This window comes from Bombyx mori, chromosome 11 (assembly GCF_030269925.1).
Source record: "Bombyx mori chromosome 11, ASM3026992v2".
NCBI classification, from domain to species: domain Eukaryota; kingdom Metazoa; phylum Arthropoda; class Insecta; order Lepidoptera; family Bombycidae; genus Bombyx; species Bombyx mori.
Window position 1 is genome coordinate 15,436,145 of NC_085117.1, and position 17,352 is coordinate 15,453,496.

Genomic DNA, 17,352 nt, shown 5'->3' on the forward strand with positions numbered 1-17,352 from the left:
AGGACTGGACTAAATTGAAATGGGACCACACGGGAAGCGTCAGCTTTCTAATAAAAAAAGAATCATCAAAATCGATTCACTCAGTCGAAGTCATACAGTCGAATTGAGAACCTCTTCCTTTTTGAAGTCGGTTAAAAAGAACATCAAACACATTAGTTTTTGTTTATAGAAAAGAATTTGTGCTTATTAAGTGTTGTTGTACTTTTATCTGTATTGTTGTTCCTCTGTGTATATTGATATATGAGTTTGTAGCGTTTCATTAAGTGTTGTCCATGGTATGTAACTATATTATGTTATCTGAGTCCACGACTATTCAATTTATTTCTGCTTTTAGTGTAAAAACTAAAATTACAAATTCATCCACATGTCTGAAGTTGTGTGATCGCATTAGTAGAAGTGAAAACCTTAACAACCTATGCGTAATTTCAAATTATAATTAAAATAAAAATTAACATGGTAACGAGGATTTGTAAACGCGAGCATGACCTGTTTTAAAATTAAAATATACGAACGAAGTCAGCCCACGGATGTCAAACTGTTTCGGGGAGATTTACCTTAATTCTAGGGTAAAACGAGGTGACATTGGAAGCTTCTGATAGACTCAATACCTGTCTTGTTGTTCCAAGATTAAAAGGAAATTGGGTTTTCTGTAGACATGTGACACATTTTTGATTTGCAAGATTGAAAATGTCGGCTTTGCACAATATTTGTTCAAAACAAATAAATTATTAGGGCAGAACTGCCGCTGTTTTTTTTATCTGGAGACTCCGTTTCGATGATAAGATTATGGCGTTTAAAAAACATTTCTATTTCGTAAAGTCGCTGTTTTTCATGAAACTTAAAATAATAATTAAAAATTAATTTACAACGGTACTGACCTTAAATAATGTACATTAAAATTTATAAAAACATATAGCAATTCAGTGATTTTCTTTTTTTCAAATCACGTTAAGACAAGACTAGACTAAAATCTACTAAAATAAAAAACAGACCAAATCAAAAATAGGAAGAAATTTTACGATGTTTCTCAATGTTAATGTTGAATAACAAAAAAAGTGGAAGTGGGTCAAGTGAAATTTACACAATACTAAATCAATGTTGATCTAGTGTCGTTAAAGTATCATTGTATGCTAATTCCCCTATGAATTTCTGTCGCTATTATCGTGAAATTTATTGCCGTCTATGCAGTTGTTCAGATCCTATTTTTATAAATACGTAACTGGCTTGTAATCTCGAACGACTTCTACATATAATATATAGAATATCGTGTAGCAAAAGCGAAGTTCATTAATTTCCAGCGCTGTGTTTTATTGTGCTATTGTATATTTTTGGCGGGAAGCCGTCATACATTACTTTCTTCGGTTTCCGCGAGTTCTAGACATAATTATCTATGTACATTTAATCCGTGACCACGAAAACTGAGCATTTGAAATATTCGAAATAATATAATAACTATAATAAACGCGGGGTTGAACCGTAAAAGTGGTTTTAATCAAATAGTGATATGTTCGAGTTTGTATGGTGAGGCATGCGTTATGTAGTCCAATTGAAATTTCGACTTCGGGTCATGCCGTATATACTTCTAGAATGCATATAAAAATATAATATTAAATCGATTTATATCTGTAAATGTTTTCACGAAAAGTTTAACACCTTCTCTTTTATTTGCTAGAGTTTATTATATTCTAAGTCATCCCAAATCAATTTTACCCAAATGTCACCCACCTCTGGGAAGATAAAATTATAAGCCAACATTTTTAATACAGGACTAGTTCAATAGTCATACGATACGTAATGTGATCATAGCTTAATAATCAAGATTATTTCATCATTAACCATCTATATTCAACGGAATGTTCAAGCTACAAAATAATGTAAAAATAATGCGAATGTGAAATTGATTAAATTAATATCTGTTACTATTTATTGTACGATTATTTATTATTTACGGGTACGAGGTTCAAGACGGCTAAGCGGCTACAATAAAAAGAAAGGTAGTCGAGTGAGATTTGAGTTAAAATCGTTATTAATTTCGACATTACGGCTTACGCTTTTCAAATTGCAATATTATTTCTAATGTAAGCACGCTGGATGGCGGAACAAAGTAATGCGAGTTAGGTACGTCAAATTCCAATATATTCCATGTTTGATTTTATCTCGACAATATCCATGATGTTAGTCTTTCATCCGGAAAGTTGTTTGTGGAATCGCCTGATTGGTAGCTGCCCTCGGATCGATTCACAGATGCGTATCCGTATATAAAACAACGCTTCGTCAACTAAATGATGTTAACTTTACAGTCCTCCTAAAACTAGTTACATTTTATGTTTTAATCAGAACTTTATACGTCTGATCAGTTAATTAAAGTTACATTGTTGCACGGAATTGTGAAGATGAACTGTTAGTCGTCAAATCTAGTTTGTTAGTCATGTTAGAATTTAAGAAAAGTACTCTTTTTATTGTGCATGGCCAGATTATGTTCGTGCGACCGATGGGTGTACCGTACATAATCGGTTTTGGACATAAACAAGGCTCTCCTAATCGCATTTACCTGTTTAATTTGCAAAATTTAACATTTTAGTCTAAAGATCATAATTTTGGTATATTTTTACCGAGCTATGTTTTTTTATTGCTTAGATGTGTAGACGAGCTCGTAGCCCACCTGATGTTAATTGGTTACTAGAACCCATAGACATCTACAACGTAAATGCGCCACCCATCTTGAGATATCAGTTCTAAGGTCTCAGTGTAGTTACAACGGCTGCCCCATCATTCAAACCGAAACGCGTTACTGCTTGACGGCAGAAATAGACAGGGTGGTGGTACCTACCCGTGCGGACTCACAAGAGGTTCTACCACCAGTAATTGTTTCCCTTAGCTTAGCTCTAAAAAATAAAGGAACAATTTTCATATCCAGTTCCGAGCTCAAGTATTAGACGTGTTCATTTCTCATAATATTCAAGAGGGTATTTCTATTTTTAAGACACGCCGCTTACATCTAGTTAGGTCATATCGTTTTATGTCGAACTAATCTATTAAATATACCAGAATTTTCTAGAAAGTTCAATAAAATTTGTAACGAATAAGTTTCTACCAAACTATAGACGTTGTCATTGTGTTCGTTGCAATATGCATGATTCATTGAGAGCTTACAAACATTGAACATTGAACATATTCTTAAAAATTCACAATATTAAAATTACAAGAACAAATATTTTTATAAAATCACAAAGAGGGCTAAGGATTTGATTAATTTAGCATCTCCAACCTTACTTTGAGAACTTTGCGCTTGTTTTATTGGAATACCATGAAGCGGTAGGATATAGTAACTATGACATTATCTTATGTAGGTACAATGGAGTTCGTTATAAAGTAATTGCTACTTGTAACTGAGGATATAGAGATTTTTCACTGTAAATGATCGTTAATATAGAAATTTAAAATATACATAAAATAATTTAATATAAATCTAAATATATATAACAAGCGGCCCGCTCCGGCTCCGCTCGGGTCTTTGACAAAAATGTCAACGATATTTGACGTTGTTTTATTAGTTTAAATAAAATATCACTTATTGCGGCATAACTACGCGACACTTTTTTTATAATAATGTGTTCTACAAAGTCGTAATACATTATTTTATTCTATCATCAGTAGTTTTCGCAGGGCACGCGATGTAAATAATATTTTAGGTAACTTTTTTACATCTTGGGTTACATTATTGGAGTTTTAGGAAGGATCCCTATTTTTTTTCCAAAAATATTATAATAGCCTATGTCACTCGAGAATAGTGTAGCTTCCAAACAGTGAAAGAATTTTTCAAATCGGTTCAGTAGTTTCGGAGCCTATTCGATACAAACAAACAAACAAATATTTTCTCTTTATAATATTAGTACAGATACATATAAAATTAAAAACATTTTTGGGTTTTGGTGCTTTCGGGTAAGTCTTATCCTATTCTGTTAAACTTTATAGTTGTTGTTGGCACTTTAGACGATTCTAGCCACGTGCCACTAACAGTCGATAAATTTACTGGTGGTGGGACCTCTTGTGAGTCCGCGCGGGTAGGTACCACCACCCTGCCTATTTCTGCCGTGAAGCAGTAGTACGTTTCGGTTAGAAGGGTGGTGCAGCCGTTGTAACTAGGTACTTGAGACCTTAGAACTTATATCTTAAGGTGGGTGGCGTTTTAGATGTCTATGGGTCCAGTAACCACTTAACACCAGGTAGGCTGTGAGCTCGTCCACCCATTTAGGCCATAAAAAAAGTGGCCAAGGGCAGTTTTAGCAAATGGGTATTATTCGTAGATTTTGAGATTGTTACGGCCGAGTGTGTTCGGAATTAACCAATTCCAGCTGAATTTCATAATGAATTGTCTTCAATGAATTCGCACGTCGCTTGGACGTTTGAGTTGGAACTTTGTACAAACATTAGTAGCACTTCAATGAAAGTTTTTGCTATATGTAGTAACATTAACATACGAGAAATGATGCGGGAGGACTTCGTAGAGACTTTTTTAATGTAATATTTTTCAATAGCCAAAATGACCAGGTAAAAAAAAATCGGTTGTCTGTAAAGTCGGTTTATTGACGATAGTTGAACGTGACAACGTCATAAGAAAATACTGATGGAATGGTTTCATTTTCAAAAGAAAATTTTAATTTTATTTGTTTGATAGATATTTTGTATGGATATAGAGGAGGTAAACGGAAATCACTATTGAATTGATCGTGACGCTTCAATTTCTCTCATGACGTTTTCAATGTTCAAATTAGACTCGAATTGACTGGGGCGTTCCATAATCGCGTTTTTGTTGTCGTCAAATAATTGGAGAAATTTATTGGCAGTTTAGCCACGTGATCGTGGAACGCCTCAGAGCGAGGTAACGCCGCATGAGTCATGTTTTTTCGTGCCTGCAACCGGCTCCATCGAATCATAAGACGTTGTCACGTCAAAAATGTAGGTAAGAAAAAAGTGTTTAAGCAAGTGAAATTAAGCAAATTTTTCACAAAGTGTAAGTAATACACTAATACGTTGGTTTTTCGGCATACTTAATATTCGTTAGGACCTTTTTATAATTATGATAATGTGTTTGAACATAACCGTAATCCAGCTAGGGGATATAATAGTCAGTACAATTCCATGCCAGCAATAAAATTGAGCAAAATTGTTGTTGTCTCGTTATGACGTTGTTTGGCACTCGAATGAATTCGTGGGTTTTATGATTTCTTAGCGGACGTGAAGGTCAAATGAGAGGGTATTATTATCTAAGAGGTATTCCGTATCTCCATGGTTAAAATCATTCACTCTAAAAAAACATAAATTAAAAAAAAAAATTATTTTTGAAAGTCATTCACCATCCAATAGTGCATATGCTAATCTGCCTACAATAGCAATAATAAATAGGTGAGCCCTCACCTCATCCGTCACCATGAGTAATAAAAAACAATTTAAGAATATGTAAATAGAATTTGTATAAAATTAGGCGGTGTATTATAATGATGATTTCAGTATTCTTCAAAACCAGTTTCAGTGCCCACAACAGAAGAAATACATAAAATTAAGTAAGGAAGTTTCTTTTGATAATCTAAAAATTATTAATCCAAAAAATGAAATAAAAACTGATTTCTTTAAGGACGCCGCCTCCTTCTGAACAAGACTTTTCCTCTGTTGTTGAATTATTTTCATTTACATTTGTAAACGACGAAAAAAGTATTACACTTAATATTCTTTAATGAGGAAAAGGCCTCTTGTTTTTTTTAAACGCGATGATATTGCAGAGGCGCAATATTAATATTGTTGGCTGCTGACAAAAATAAAATCTGTTGAAATCTTGTCGAGAACTTTGTCTTCTTTTAAAGTCATTAGTTGTTTGTGGAACAAAAAAATGTTCCTAAACTAAAATTAACGTGTTCTTTTGTTATTTTACTATCTCTTATTTAGTATTGATGAAAATTAAAAAAAATATTCGGTAACACCATATTTTTACAAATGATTCTATTTTTATAGGCAAAAGTGAAAATTATTCCACTAAAATCTGCGATTCCATGGCCTTGTTGCATGTGGCACGATGTACAAATAAAACCAAATTGATTTCGAACCTATTGGCTGACATTATAGTCGTGCCGCTTGTGGATGACAAACACATTAGGCTATACGGATGCAATACAATACGCAAAATAATACGTTCAGGATGTTGTTTGGATTGCCTCGGTTTCGCAAGGCAAAGGGAATGTTCGCTGATGGCAACGTGGACTTATTCCAATGAGATCATGCGCTACTATAGTTCAGAACTAATTGTAGCAACATTCTAAGAACACGAGTAAATTAAAGATTAACCTAATCTTAAGCACTGAGTAGACCGATTTGTGTTAAAGTTGTAAAGTTACTTTAATTTTATAACTTCCTGATTTTTATTATACTTGCAGGCAGACGAGCATACGGCCCAATTGATGGTGAATGGCTACCGTCGCTCATGCACGTCAAAAGTCAGGGGTACATCTGAGACGCGGTCTACAATTTTTTTTGGAACGAAGTTCCTTATGGGACTATGCGGAGAGGTATCCTAACCGGGAAAAAACGTCCGTAACGTAAGGTTTTTATTAGTAACGCACACAGTGTACGACTTAACTTTGCAATAACGTACAAAAAATAACATATTTTTTTATGATTCATTGACCACGATCTCAGAGCGTTCGTTTGCGCAATACACTAACTCTTATGCAAACAACCGTGAATGAAGTGTTACCACAATAAATTCGCACGTTACCGAATGACCGTGGGTTGTTGCGAAACCTCCAGTTTTATTTTCTTTATACCTAGAATAGAACTTAAAATTAATATTTTATAATAACATAGGATAGGAACATCGTTCCTATCCGGTGTCCCACGACACCACACGTCTTTTTTTTTTAGTTAATAAATTTTAGTAAATTTTATGGTAGTGTGCTCCTTATGTATTCATTGTATTCATTTAAAGCTCCTGATACGAAAATTTGATAGATAGGTAATAAAATCGTTTGTTAGTAACAAAATATCTGTCATTCAAAAATAATAATAAATTTTATCGCAACTAAAGCACTTATATTTCTGCTGACCAATAAAAGACGCAAATATGCCATGTTCTAAATTAGAATTAGGTAGATTAACAGTACGTCCAGTGTTACAATAGGCATTGACGATGATTGATGATTAACTCATGTTTGATGTTCATTGACGCATGATTGATTGACGACTTATGCTGGATGTTCATTGAACTGAATTAATTTAATAGAAAGCGTGCGTGATATTAAGAGAATAAGAATAGGTTATTTCCAACATTACAGGAATCGTATTCACACAATTCACTTATTTTCCATAAAAAAAATATATATACGGGGTGTTCCACAAAGGTCTAAAATCAAGCCGAAAACTGTAGATAGTGTTCTGAAAGAAGATTGTACTCGATGAAAACAAAAATCCTAAGTAAATAGTTTTGGAATACAGAGTACTTGAACATTACGAGCAAACTATTATTCTGCCAGCCCTTGAATTGTGTTTTACGTAAGGGACTGTAATATGATTCGTACTAAAAAATAAGGCTGGCCATTAATGAAAAGATGCGATTATTGTCCTTTTATTACTTAGAAGGGTTCATGTGCTCATGGCCCATCTGGTGTTAAATGGTTACCGGAGCCAAAAAACAAATTAATTTTTTTTTGAACAACTTCGGATTGCTTTCGGGAGTTTGAAGGAAACGCGATGGTGCGGCCAGCTAATTGAGTTCGAAGAACTAAAAACGGTCACGTGACGTCGGCTGATTGAATTACAAGACTCTGCTGGCGCCGCTAGCTGTTTCGTTTGTGTTGGGACATCAAACAGCTTCTTTTGTCTTTATAATAAAGGTGAAATTTAGTGAAATTCGCCGCAATAAGTTTGAAATTTGTTTGTTTGAATATTTGAGCCTTATAAGGCACCTAATATGGTTGCATTTTTGGTATAATAGTATTCATTGTTTGAAATGATTTTGTTATTTTCATTCAGGGCTGTCATCGAACTGTTCAAGCAATGAATAAAATAGATTTGTATAAAAGTACTAATTACAACATAGTTTTTTTTTAAACGTGGATTTGTTTTATATTTTATAATTTTACTACTTATATGTACTTATCCGTATTTGCTTTGAAATTCAATAGACATAAAGTTATTTATTTTATTTTCTCTATACATCCCTTTTTACAACGCATTCACGATCACGAGATTCATTTAACGCATTTATTGTATTTATTGAGGCCGTATGGTATATATCACGTGTCGTGTATTAATCATAATAATATTAATTGATGAATGGGTCATTATAACTAGTCAGGTCATAAGTATTGTCACACAGTAAAAACTTTTCTTTTAGAATGCTGGCCACAAAAAAGTTTATTGAATTCGAATTTCGAATTGTTCATGAAAATAAAAATGTATACTTTTAGAATTTTACTCATTTTTAAATATGGAGTGGACGCTTAAAGAAGACCGTGTTGCAGTTATTGCGTTCAATCGTTGCGGTTACGCGCCAATTCAAATTTTTAACATACTGAAAAATTTGAATATAACCAAAAGATTCGTTTATCGTACCATCAAACGATACAATGAAGACTCTAGTGTAGATGACAGGTCAAGAAGTGGTCGCCCTCGGTCTGTTAGGACTCCAGCAGTGATAAAAGCTGTGAAGGTGCGAATTCAAAGAAATCCCAAACGTAAGCAGAAACTGTTGGCCCTTCAGATGGGGTTAAGCAGAACCACGGTGAAAAGGGTGTTAAATGAAGACTTAGGGCTTCGGGCATATCGAAGAAAAACAGGACATCGTTTGAATGCTCGTCTAATGGACCTGAGACTGAAGAGATGCCGCGCTTTGTTGAAGCGGTACGCGGGAAAAAAATATCGCGAAATTCTTTTTTCGGATGAAAAAAAATTTACCGTAGAAGAGAGCTACAACAAACAAAATGATAAGGTGTACGCACACAGTAGTGAAGAAGCGAGCAACCGTATTCCGCTTGTCCAACGAGGTCATTTTCCATCCTCGCTCATGGTATTGTTGGGAGTTTCTTATTGGGGCTTAACAGAGGTACGTTTTTGTGAGAAAGGTGTAAAAACGAATGCAGTTGTGTATCAAAATACAGTCCTGACGAACCTTGTGGAACCTGTTTCTCATACCATATTCAATAACAGGCACTGGGTATTCCAACAAGATTCGGCGCCAACTCATAGAGCGAAGAGCAGACAAGACTGGCTGGCGGCGCGTGAAATCGACTTCATCCGGCACGAAGACTGGCCCTCCTCCAGTCCAGATTTGAATCCGTTAGATTACAAGATATGGCAACACTTGGAGGAAAAGGCGTGCTCAAAGCCTCATCCCAATTTGGAGTCACTCAAGACATCCTTGATTAAGGCAGCCGCCGATATTGACAGGGATCTCTTTCGTGCTGCGATAGACGACTGGCCGCGCAGATTGAAGGCCTGTATTCAAAATCACGGAGGTCATTTTGAATAAACTTTAGTATCATAAGAATCTATGTTTTGTTAAGTTCATTTTGGTATATGAATGATTACATAATGAATAAACTTGTTTCAATTATTTTACATTAAACATGTGACAGAATTTATGACCTGACTAGGTATAATTAAATTCAAAAGACGAAAGTCTCAAGGTACTGGATGGTACAAGGTGGACTGTGAGAACTAATCTACCCATCGAGCTAAAGCTGATATATACATACTTCGTTTGTAAAAAAAATAGTTGAGCTAAATAAAAGTAATAGATTTATTTTAGTGTAACCATACTTCTTTCTGCTCGTAACCGGTTATCAGTAAAATAAAAGCAGGAAATCTTGGTATTACTACCAAGAATTAAATCATGTTGACTGAGTTTATGTGAAAATGCTTTATCGGTTGTAAATGTTCCACAGCAGCTCAGTGCAGTAGAAAAAAAGCAAATCCCAGAGCTTTCGTCCATTTTATCAATACAACGCGGCTAGTTTAGTATTTTTAATGTGTTTTCAAACAAAAATGTACGATGCGTCAACAATATAAAATTGGTTCTCGTAAGCGTAAAATGTTGACGCACTCCAACAAGCCTTTTTCGAAGGTTTCAATGAGATTAGCATTAATCAGAAAATCAACATTACAGTGATAACTCCGCATATTTAGAATGTTCACGTTAAAAAAATTGTATTTTCTGAAATCTTGCTAGAGTTCACATTGTGTTTGTTAGATTGTAAAAATGCTTTTTAAACAACAGTGCTTTGTGTACATACATACGAATGTGGATCAATTATTTAATTAATGCGCTTTTATTAGCTTCAGACGTATGTTTGTAACGGAATCTTTGAACATTATTTTGATCTCCTTCAAAACGACGGATTAACTCGAAATTTGGTATACTTATTAAGGACCGATGATAATTCAATATAAAAAAAATATAAAAATAAAAATTGAAATTCAACTAAACAATGAAAAATAAATAATAGTTTAAAAAAAACTAACAAAATACGCTTTTATAGAAAATCCAACTAAAAAATAGAAAATAAATTTTAATAAATTTGAATTAAAAATAGTGTAAGAAAAAATGATTTTATTGTAAAAAAAACCTGGGGTGCATGGTACTACTTACTACTGATAGCGTATAAAAGTGTATTTTGTTAGTTTTTTTAAACTATTGTTTTTTTTTGTATCGTGATTTGAAATTTGATTGTTCTGACTTGACACACTGAAATGCGAGTTTCACATGAAGCAGGTGCTGTTGCGGTCGGAACGCGGTTTTCTGGCAGTGCAAACATACACGACGTACATAGTACGTACGTACTAATATGTTTATTCGACTTTTCTTATGGAGGTTCGAAGCAATTTATGTTTTAAGTTTGTACGTTGGGGTTTGGATTTTTTTATTTTTTATTATTTTCAAGCCGAAACGCATTACTGCTTCACGGCTGAAATAGACAGGGTGATGGTACCCACCCGCGCAGACTCACAAGAGGTCCTACCACCAGTAATTACGCAAATTATAATTTTGCGGATTTCATTTTTATTACACGATGTTATTCCTTCACCGTGGAAGTCAATCGTAAACATTTGTTGAGTACGTATTTCATTAGAAAAATTGGTACCCGCCAGAGATTCGAACATCGGTGCATCGGTCAACACGAATGCACCGGACGTCTTATCCGTTAGGCCACGACGACTTCAAAATTATGATTTGATCACATTGATTGGATTACATTGATTATCCGTGCAGGGCTAAAGTCGTTATTTGATTTACCAGCCCAATTAGTGGAGTCAAGTCTAGATTCCATTGGCTACACTTCAAATCGATCTGCTTGTAGCCAAATACACGGCCTAATAATTTTAAGTGCAACCGTTTTAAGTTTCAGTAATGAGGATTACAATGTGTTATTGTTTACTTTCCGACACTGTTAATTTCATTATTATTATTATTTTTATTGCTATGATGGGTGGACGAGCTCACAGCCCACCTGGTGCTATGCGGTTACCGGAGCCAATAGACATCTATAACGTAAATGCCCCACCCACCTTGAGATATAAGATCTAAGGTCTCATTATAGTTACAACGGCTGCCCCGCCCTTCAAACCGAAACGCATTACTGCTTCACGGCAGAAATAGGCAGGGTGGTGGTACCTACCCACGCGGACTCGCAAGAGGTCCTACCACCAGTAAAAATCGCCCTCATTATTCTCCTGCCTTACTTCCTCCTCCTTACGTCGAGTTCCTGGAGTCGGCGAAACATATTTTCTCCTTCCATACTCCGCCATTTACAGTTACTTAGAGCAACTGTTAATTTATCGTGTAAAATAATCTTGTAATATAAATGTAGTTGAAAAAATGTATAATCAAAAATTTAAATATTTTTTGACGTGACGTCTTATAATTCGATGGAGTCGGCTGCACGCACAAAAAAATGTCTCATGCGGCGTTACCTCGCTCTGAGGCGTATTTTCTTATGACGTTGTCACGTTCAACTATCGTCAGTAAACCGACTTTACAAACAACCGATTTTTTTATAAGGATATAATAATGATTATTCAGGTCGAGATATTAAGGAAAAAGTTATAAAATTATTGTTATTGCGTTATATTACGAATCATCAGGTTCAGTTTTTCATGTTAATCAAGTTTAAAATGACATTTTTGAAAATTATGTTCAAAGATTCCGTTACATATACTCGTATAGATATAGACATATGTAGGTCAATCCAATAAATGCATGTTAAAAAGACCTCGCTACCCTAGTTTTGAAAGGTGCGTTTATGTGCGCTAATGAATGCATACTTTGGATTTAATCATGAACATGTTCCGCAAATAAGGTTTGAACTGTTGGCGGAACTTCGAACTTCCTCTTTCCGGTACCTAAACTAGAAAACTGTGCGGTGTATAGTAGTGTGTTTCTGCATAATGTGTTGGACAGTTTGAACTTCAGCAAGTAGTGTTATTTGTAGTGTGGAAAGAGGCGGGGTAAACAAAACAATAGATTTAATAATGTTGGCCGACATATAGCTATACACATATAGTTATACACATATGATGCATCTTTTATCTAATAATATAAATTTGTGCTTGAAGATAGAAGAAGAGTCTTTAAGTTATAGTATAGCATTTAGATTGTAGTAGGTTCAATTTTTTTTTGTACCGGAGAAAATCATAATATCCCCGCCCGTCCGGCGTCTGGGGTATGTGGGAGTGGAACCTCACCAAAAACTTCTGCCGCTCACAGTCGGCGCCCGACGCGCGCTGCACCTTTCTCCGGAACGGTCGGGGGAACGCGGCCTACCATCACCCGACTTCCTATCACGGGCGAGCGTGCCGGGCACGCCGCCCCACGCGTGGCTCCCACCCCGCACAAAGCAGGTGGAGCCCGAAGAAGTTCTTAGGGGGCCGGGTCACCCCCGACTCCCTGCTCGGCGGCGACGGATTTCTGCGTAGTGAGGAGAGCTTTGCTTCACTCGCCCCGCCATCTCCTTCCGCGAGATGGTGCGCTCGCAGAAGTCGAGTATAGCCTTCAAGGACTGGTCGGCGTCAAGCATCGACACCACGACGCCAGGCAACGATAAGTCCGGTCCTATCTTTAAGACCAGGATACGGCACTGCACTTCCCAAGCGGGGCAGACGGCGAGCGTACGCTCCGCCGTGTCCAGGTCGTGTCCACTATGGTGGCACTTCGTCGTCAGCTCAGCTTCTATCCGGTGCAGGTGCTTCCTGAAGCACCATTCCCGGTCAGCACCTGCAGCAGGCGAAAGCTGTGGCGTCCTCGGCCACGATTCACCCAGTATCAAAGACAGAGTAAACCGCCTCAACGGTCCGTAGACCCCGCCTGGGGTGGGCCACTATTCGTGCACGGACCGCCAAGAATGGGCCTTCCGCGCCTAGAGCTCACTTTTAGGGAGACGCGCCACGCCCAGAGCGCGGAGCTCGCTGCGCGACCGATAATCGGCAGCGAGCGACTCCGCCTCCAGTTCCCATGGCGGCGTCCTTACTAACACACACGCCACCTCGAAGGAGACGGTGCTATATTCACGGATGATCCTGATGGCAACGGCGCGCTGCGGCCGCTGCAGGAAAATCGGTTCTCTCAATATACTTTTGTGCTAGATAGTTCTGATCCGATTTATCTGCAAGTTGATATTTGCTTCTTGCAAATGCCGAATATTTATCGAACATTTGATCACCGTCTGGTAATTGCTCTTCGTGTATCTTCGTGATCCTGCGACTGATTTAGCAGCATTAGCAAAGTTCCATAGTTGACTTTCGGCTTCGAGATGAGTTTGATCCTTGTGTCGGCAGAAATGGATACGTGCACTATCCTGAAAACGGGGTTGGAAAGGTCGTTGTGACCTTAATGAGACTCTTAAATATGTACTTGCTCCAACAATCCCTCACTTGCTAATATGAAATGTTTCGTTTTGTTATGATGATCGGGGAAGATATTGGAAGACTTGGCTTTATTATAGTCATCATCCTTTTAATAATAAATTTATTATTAAATTATAGCGTACATGTTTGTCCGCATCAAATTGCTGGGACACGTTCGTCTTATAATAAAATTCAAAACTGAGTCAATGACGTAAGTACTGGAGGCTTGACGTTACGTTATAAAGCAAACAATGGCTTATTTTTAGCATTTTCTTTGGTTTTCGCGAGTCTTATTTTAAATAAATTCTTACAGATTTACAAAAAAAACGGCGAATTGAAACCCTAAATATGGTTTACATATGCCTTGTTTTCTTTCAAAAGTTAATCACCCTCCATCTTATCCAGTTGAATACCGCATTTGTGATTGATTGTACGAATAACTCTTTCACCTTCATCAAGGTAAGTGACGTCGTAGATGATAAATAATGTCGTGACGATGTCGTTTCTCAGCGCTGCACGTTTTTTTAAATAAATAAAAAATGTTTTAGCATTCATTTAATGTACTAGATCTATAAGAAAAGCAGTCAAAGGATTTTAGTTTTTGTTATCGAAATTGGAATCATACGGTAGTGATTCGGTATCTAATATCCTGATCTAAAATAGAACATAAAACTAATATATCCTATAGTTGGCTAAATACAAAACTCAATTCACCTACCACCTACCATCTTCCTTATCGTGATATTGATTTAGACTGATTCCAAAGACAGTTTCTGTTAGTTCTCCTATTGGTTTTCAAAATTGACACTGTTGCAATCTACTTGTAATTGAAGTCTGGCTTTAACGACAGTGAAAATGTAATGAACGCTTGATTTTAATGAGGGCTAGCACTGCAATAGACGCTTTTATTTAGTTAAAAATTAAAACGATTTACTTTTTAAAAGCAAAAAAATATTTTGGCGTAAGAAAATAAACAAAATTTAGATTTTCGCCTGACGGGATGAAGGAATGGCATAGCCGATTCTTATCGCTGAAATTTAAAAAAAAAGTCAATGTCTGTCACGTTAGTAGCCTGCATTTTGTTTTGATGAATGGCATGGTCAATACATGGTACATAACCACATAACATTAGACGTGATGTGAAATTATCTGACCGACTAAAGAAATAACAGAAAAAAGTGTGTAAAAAAAGCTTTTTACTGTTCGTAGCCATAACATAAAAATTAAATAAAAACAGGGTTAGAGTTTTTAAAATGCATGAAATTATATGATCTAATTATTGTTTCTTAATGTTACGCTGGGTCTATCTAATAAATAACTTATGCATGGATGGTTCGCTTACGTCACCAATATTCAAAATAGAACTGTTTTTTAAGTATTCCTAATCAGTTTGTTAATGTTATTATCTGCTGCAAGCGCGAAAGGTTTATTTAAAGTGAATCTTTTATTTTAAAACAAACTTCGTACCTCTTCATTGGCATTAGTAAATATCCGATAAAAGACGCGCCGTGCTGTTTCACTTGTCTTAATTTTTTTAACAAAAATGAAGGGATTAATCTGTTTAGTTATCCCAGGACAGAGAGCTGTTTTTGCTACTGCTCTACCCCGCAAATTACTAATCGATTTGTAGATCTATGGCTACGTGGAATCATGAACGAATGACTACATTATAGTGTTTATAATAGTAGATATACCCGTCGTGTCATTTATGATGATAAAAAGTACCCTATGGGTTAATTGAAGTTGACAGATGTAATCACTCCATCACCACATTAGGTCGTATTATTTAGTAACTGTTGCCGTACGTTCAAAACTAGAATGCTGTACTGCCATTGATGTATTAAAAAACCCTAGTAAATGATATAATTGGTGAGTGTTTGGGGACAGCTTCGAGTGCTACTTTTGTATGAGACTGTGCATCTTGGGTTTTTGTATCAATGTGTACTGCGCGTCAGAAATGGTCAGCACTGAAGTACCCAGCTATGTGTGCGGGCTCACAATGGGCACTTCCGGCAATCACACGAATTTCATGAATTGAAAAAAGAACACCGTTGAAATCGGGAACAGTAATTTTGAAGCTACAAAAATAAATTGAAATATTTGAGTTTTTCCTAGTCTCAGGCATGATAAAGAAGAGTCATTGAACAAAATGTGCACAAAACGTCTATTTTAAGATACCTAAATTAACTTTTGGTATATATTGTACCTAAATAATATGAAAAACGAATAATTCAATTGAATTCTTTAAAATTTTTTAAAACTCTGTAACTTAGGAATATTGATAATGTAAAAAAAATCCAAGATTATTACATTATGTTGATTGCCGCGTCTGCGAGACGACCAAACTCCAATAAAATCTCGATTGATCGAGATTACATTACATTTGACTTGTGAGCAGTCAGTTGGCTTCGATAAGACATTGACTTGTTTACTACAAGCACGTAAAAAACAATTAGGATATATAGCACCGCAGCATATTTAAAAAAAAAGCATACATTCATTATTAATAAAATACATTTCATTCTTTAAGTTAAATTCTCGTTATCAACATTTTTATTTAAACCACTACTAAATAAATAAATACATAAAATATGTATAAGAAATATTATCCAATATATTATCTATAAATAATAAATTAATATAAATAGGAAAAAATTAAATACATAAATCTAAATAGTAGTTACAAATAAAATACTTTAATTTGTTTATTATTTATGTAAGCGTATTTTTAAATGAGGAACTTACCCAGGTACTGCAGCTAATTGAATAATAATAATAATAAAAACAGTTTAAAACAACGTTCAGTCGCTAAAACGTATTCTTTTCCCGCGAAAAAATACAAATTTCGATTAGTAATTCGAAATTTAAGTTAAATTTTCACAAAGTTCGAATAGGGTGCGTTATCGCGACAATCGACAGGTCTCCCGCCAACTCGTATCTACGCAGCGATGTGCCGACTCAGACTGAGCCAGAAGCCACCGGCCGGTAGTACGATCACACAAAATAGGTTGGAATACCACAACATTTTACGGCACTGCAAAAATCAAGGAAAAGTCATCATCTCGTATTAAAACTGTATAATCTCTAAACTTATTAACTGAGATATCTATATATATAAAAATGAATTGCTGTTCGTTAGTCTCGCTAAAACTCGAGAACGGCTGGACCGATTTGGCTAATTTTGGTCTTGAATTATTTGTCCAGAGAAGGTTTAAAAGGTAGATAAATATGAAAATGCTCGAAATTAAATAAAAATATCAATTTTGTTTTTCCTTTGATGTGTCCCCCGTCGGACAGATTCCTTATGTTTGTTTTAAGTTTATTTCATACAAAAGTTTAGGTTCTTTATTTATCGATCGAGGCACTACGAAGTCTGCCGGATCAGCTAGTTTTTAATATTAATCATCTTTGCAACATTATTTTTTTATTTTTTACCAGTTACATTATGTGTCTTTTAAAGTA

General features: G+C 35.7%; 1 protein-coding gene across 1 annotated transcript in view; it reads right to left on the minus strand.

Moving 5' to 3' along the window:
- The window catches only part of NGR-A10 (neuropeptide receptor A10), a gene marked incomplete at its 3' end in the record, with an annotated part of 57,691 nt that extends 40,878 nt beyond the window's left edge, over positions 1-16,813 (minus strand). The window contains 1 exon segment of the mRNA NM_001134235.1: positions 16,636-16,813.
- Positions 16,814-17,352: the final 539 nt, after the last annotated feature.